The sequence below is a fragment of the Adiantum capillus-veneris genome, chromosome 12 (assembly GCF_014529385.1).
Source record: "Adiantum capillus-veneris isolate H3 chromosome 12, ASM1452938v2, whole genome shotgun sequence".
Lineage (NCBI taxonomy): Eukaryota > Viridiplantae > Streptophyta > Polypodiopsida > Polypodiales > Pteridaceae > Adiantum > Adiantum capillus-veneris.
This window is the reverse complement of record NC_140942.1, coordinates 83,276,648-83,282,341: the sequence shown is the minus strand read 5'-3', so window position 1 is coordinate 83,282,341 and position 5,694 is coordinate 83,276,648. Positions and strand designations below refer to the sequence as shown.

At 45.3% G+C, this 5,694-nt stretch overlaps 1 pseudogene; it reads right to left on the bottom strand.

Annotated features, from left to right (window-relative positions):
* Window positions 1-295: 295 nt before the first annotated feature.
* LOC147446052 (large ribosomal subunit protein P3z pseudogene) lies at window positions 296-716 on the bottom strand (annotated as a pseudogene).
* Between the last annotated feature and the right edge of the window lie 4,978 nt (window positions 717-5,694).

The following is a 5,694-nucleotide window of genomic DNA, read 5'->3' as shown; positions in this document are numbered from 1 at the left end:
TTGAGCACGTTAAATCTTCTTATACATCTTTCACCGCGATGTGTAAACCTCACAAGTTGCCGATTAAAATTTGGAGCCTATTTTCCTCTGTCGTATGTGAACCCGGCCATAGAAAAGGCCTTGGTTCTTGCCTCAAAACGGGGTGAAAGGGATCTAAAGCAGGCTCAATAATATCATTTTCCCAAGTACTCTCTCTCTCTCTCTCTCTCTCTCTCTCTCTCTCTCTCTCTCTCTCTCTCTCTCTCTTTAATGTCAAAACCGTTAAATTCCTTGTAGAGTACAGTAACATTGTTGGCTCACCTATGGATAGAACATCCTCCAGCTTGTGCTACACTTTATCTAGTCAAACAAAGAGAAGCCCATATCATCATCACTTTCTTCTTCTTCTTTCTTTTCTTCTTCCTTCTTTTGCTCAACGGCGGGAGCCGCTCCACCACCAGCTGCACAGCTGGCACAGCTCCAGCACCACCACCGCCACCAATGAAGCCTCCACCACCACCACCTCCAACAATGACCTGGAAAACAGTAGCAGAGGGCGTTATGTACGAGAAGGAGGAGGAGATGCCACCGGATCGGCCTGCAGAGGAGAATGCCAGCTTGGAAAGATGGCGTTGGAGCTCGAACGCGGAATCTGCTGACCCCTCAAGGTCTCCACTGTTCTCCTTCGCACTCCACGTTCCGTCCGCGTGTCGGCATACAAAGGTAAAGACCGCCATCGCCCAAGATCCCTTCAATCTTCCTCCCTCCCTCTCTCTCTCTCTCTCTCTCTCTCTTGTTGTGCATGCCGACGTGGACAGCTAGGCAAAGTTCCTTGCATGGCCGTTTATTTTCGTTTCTTCACGGAGTTTGTCTCGGCAATGAAGGCATAGCAGAAACTGAGGTTGAAGACCACCTCTATCTCCTCCTGCGGCATGTTGGGAAAGGCTGCAACAGAAACAACTCAATCTGCTTAAGATCTCTCCTCTCCCTCTCTATAGCGGTCCACACTAGCATGAGGTCTTAGAGAAATATGTAAACCTTCAACCAACTCTCTTCTCCCCCCCCCCCCCCCCCCCCCCTCTCTCTCTCTCTCTCTCTCTCTCTCTCTCTCTCTCTCTCTCTCTCTCTCTCTCTCTCTCTCTCTCTCTCTCACTCTGAGCTGGAATAAATGTATGTCTCTCATTAATCTGTGTATCTCGCTTGGCTTTTGCTTTGCTCAAAAAATCTTGCTCGGTGTTTGGTAGGACTCTAGAAAAATCAAAGAGAGAAAGAGAGAGAAATGTGTGTGTGTGTGTGTGTAAATAAGAAATTAAAAAGCTAGAGAGAGAGAGAAGTGTGTGTGCGTGTAGGAAATTAAAGAGAGAGAGATAAAAATGTATGCGTAGGAAATTAAAACTAGAGAGAGAGAGAGAGAATTAATGTATGCGTAGGAAATTAAAATTAAAGAAAGAGAAATTAAAGAGAGAAATGAAATGAAATGTTATATTAACGTCTTCAAAAGGCCAAAGTGACCTATGAGACCAGAAAGTTACAATGTGGTGGATCTGATACAAAGTCAGAGTAACAAGAATCCTAAACTGCTGGGTGTGGACTAAGCAACTAAAACAGATAGCTGGGATAGGTAGATCATAGGAGATCCAGTATCTGTCTCGCTGGCAAATCTCATCAATCTCCTCCATGGTCAGTAGTCTGACCGGGCGTTGTGCATGTTGAGCCAAAGTGACCTGAATCCTCTGATGCAGCCTCTGTCGATGTTGTGTAGTCCTCCGCAGTCGTGGGCGTCTGGATCTCCCTAGCTCAGTCGCTCGTTCGATCAGTAGAGAGAGAGAGAGAGAGAGAGAGAGAGAGAGAGAGAGAGAGAGAGAGAGAGAGAGAGAGAGAGAGAGAGAGAGAGAGAGAGAGAGAGAGAGAGAGAGAGAGAGAGAGAGAGAGAGAGAGATAGGGAAGTAGAGAGAGAGAGAGAGAGAGAGAGAGAGAGAGAGAGAAAGAGAGTGATTGATATATATATATGTAGATAGAGAGATAGAGAGAGAGAGAGAGATAGGGAAGTGGAGAGCGAGACAGAGACAAAGATATGGAAATAGGGAAATAGAGAGAGAAAGAGAGATAGCGAGAGCGAGATCGAGAGAGAGAGAAAGAGAGATAGCGAGAGTGAAATCGAGAGAGAAGGAACGAGAGATAGGGTACGTAGACAGAGAGAGAGAGAAATAGAGAGATAGAGAGTGATATATATATGGAGAGAGAGAGAGAGAGAATTAACTAGAGATAGCTACAGAGGTAGAGAGAGAGAGATAGATAGTAGATAGAGAAAGAGCTAGGTTGGCTGACCAATTGTGTGAAAAGGATAGAAACTCTCTCTATCTCTCTCTCTCTCTCCCTCTAGAAGAAACTATGGAACTAAAAGAGGCAAAGGGGTTTTGCCCGCTACATGCATTGCCATGTACACCTGGGAGTGCACGTATGTGTCTACCCATATAGGATTTGACCAATAAAGACAAGATTTTAACCTGGTGGTCCTGATCTCCGTACACCTCTGGACCGAGGTGTACGGAGATTAGGCAAGACTAGAGAATGCGAGGTAGTTTACATTGTGAGGAGTATATATATTAAAACAACATTCATAATCATTGTATATGGCAACGTCATCAACTAACATGGAGGAAAAGATTGCATGCTCATGCACGCTCTGCAAGTATCAAATCCTGTGCAAGCGTAGGATATATAATGAGCATGTGCACAAGTACAGAGAGTTTGCTAGAGAAATTGTACAGAATCTACGATACGACTCCTACGGAACGCGCATTGATTTTTGCAACATAGCATCTACATCTGAGAGAGAGAGAAAAAGGATTATGCGTGAAGGTGCGACCAATATAGAGCCAAGGATGGAAGCAGAAAAGGGCTTACAGACAAAAGACACAGCATGAAGGAGATGATGGATGCCTTCTTCCAGACAAGCGAGGAGAACGCTAACGAAGCAGCACCAAAAGCTGTGCGCCTATCTCCTGAAGACATGTTGAGGAAGTTGGCACGTCAACCAATCTATGAAGGCGCCAAAATATCTGTGCTTCGTACTTGTCTGACGTTTTTGAATGTTCAGTCAGTGTACGAGTGGTCAGATGCAAACGTCACTGCTTTGTTTAGGTACATAATTTACAAAAGAGATTTTTTGATTGCAACAGTGACGTGCTTGGAGAGCTTTTTAATTTAATGTGGCTTAAACAGGTTGTTGCGGGAGCAACTTCTCCCGGCTGGCAATGAAATGCCCCCCTCCAGGCCAGACGCAAAGCAACTATTGACCCCTTGATCCAATTGCGATCAAGGGGTGTTTAACGGACACAGACACGCTTCTGTGTCTCTTTTTTGTATAGACATATATGGTTATGGTTATTGTTCAGACAGTTATTGTTTTCCTTATGGTTATGGTTATTGTCATTGTCATTGTATAGACATGGTTATTTCTCCTATTCTTGTATAGACATGGTTATGGTTATTGTTTTGTTTATGGTTATGTTTAACTTTCTGGTTATGCTTATGGTTATTGTTTTGTTTATGGTTATGGTTATCTGCATTATGGTTTTGATCAATATGGTTATGGTTTTAATTTGGTTATGGTTTTGCACAAATTAAGTTCGTTATGGTTATGGTTTTAAGTTGGTACGATTATGGTTTTGCACAAAGTTCATTTCATTTCTTTCATTGGCCTTAAATCTCATGTGAGATCTTACATGCATAGCATGTAGGAGGCGTATACATGATATGTTTTTTTTTGAAAAGTTTATGTAAAAACGATGGGAACTTTGCCGAAATTTCTGCGGGAGCACGGTTGATTTTGGTGCTGCTCGCTTTCTTGGGCAGAGGACAGGCAGTCTGGCTGTGGCTGTGTCCATCTTTTCAATGGGCACATGCCAGGATGCCTGTCCTCTGTCCAAGATTTTTTTTTCTATTATGGTCGTCGCTATATGCGTCGCTAAGCCCATTGAAATATGTGTAGATAATATTACCTTTCGATGCGTATATCGACGCATATAGCGACGTTTTTGTAGGGACGCGTATATCGACGGTTTTTTCGACGGGGTGCGTCAAAACCTGCGTCGAAGACCCCTTTCTTGTTGTAGTGGCTCTCGGTTATTTTTTTAGCCATGGCGGCGTCGCTATGAGCGTCGCTATGCTACTTGTAACATAGCGACGCCTATAGAGACGCCGTGGTTTTCCATGTTTGAGCGTCACACTACGAGCGTCGCTACTATTAAGTACCTCTTGTAGTGTTAGATTCGGTTGGTTGTTTTGACACGTGAGTGTCCACAAGTGGTTTTTGTTTCATGCTTGGTAGTTCATGTATATCATGGTTGAGCAAGAAGCAACCTAATGTGGCCACTTCGAGTTGTGAGGCTGAGTACAGGGCAGTCTTCACAGCTACGGTTGAGTGTGTATGGCTCAGACGCCTTATGGCTGATTTGGGTGTTGGACAAGACACTGCCAACACTATCTACGCTGACAGTCAAAGCGCATTGGTAGTTGCAAGGGACCCAGTTTTTCATGCTCGCACAAAGCACATTGAGGTGCATTACCACTATGTCAGGGAGAGGCTCTCAGCAGGAGAGATCAGCTTGGCTTATGTGCCAACACAGGACAAACCTTGCAGATCTTTTCACAAAGGCATTGTCTCGTGAGAAGCTTGAAGCTTTCCGCAAAGCTTTGGGCTTACTCCCCTTTGTGAACTAATCATGTCCTCAGGGCATGGCACTTCACTTTACTCATGTGCCATCTCTCGTTCACCGCATCACTCCAGGGGGGATTTGTTACCATATACATGTGGTAGTGATGTGTGTGAACACACTAGGACCGTCGAGGCATTTTTTCCCTCTTTAGGATGTTTTTTTCCCCGAGCATTGTATATATGCCCATCACTCTAGGGCTATCTATCTTTCCATTGCATACTAAGAAACACACTCTCTATTGTGTGCCTTGAGCTTCCTTCGTCTTCTCCAAGTTGTGTGCGTTTCTCTACAACCCTAATTCCAACAAATTCGGACGCCCCTCGTCACTCTCACGGAGAGAGAAAGAGAGATTCAGGGCATCCCATTCACTTGCACTATGTCCTGCCGCCCCGTGCCCCAAATTCTTTCCTTTTCTTCACGCTCATCAAGAGAAGAGCATGCTTCGACGGCACCCTCCCTTGCTTTTCACCCAGGAGATGGAGAGATGCCCTCCTCATCCCATTCAATAGCAAACGCGCGCGCGAGCATGAGAGAGAGAGAGAGAGAGAGAGAGAGAGAGAGAGAGAGAGAGAGAGAGAGAGAGAGAGAGAGAGAGAGAGAGAGAGAGAGAGAGAGAGAGAGAGAGAGAGAGAGAGAGAGAGAGAGAGGCACCCTAGCTCCGTTGGCTCGACAAACCCACAAGAGAGAGATGCATTCTGCTTGTGCTACATGTCGGTTGCATGCACTTGCTGACATTTTGCAACGCCCTTGGCATGCCTTGCTGCTCCTCGTCGACACCACCACGTGGCGTTCCTCCTCGTTGTTTGTAGCCACCACCTTTTTGTTTCCTTTGTAAAGCGTACGCACGTGCGTCCCCCACCCCACCCCGCCCTTTTCCTTTGCCTTCCCATTTCACTTCTTAGTGTTAAAACCGCATCTTGCTACATATTGGTCAAACAAATTGACCCAAAATTGTTGCTATCCTACGTTGCTCACGAGCCTTGCCTGCATATGA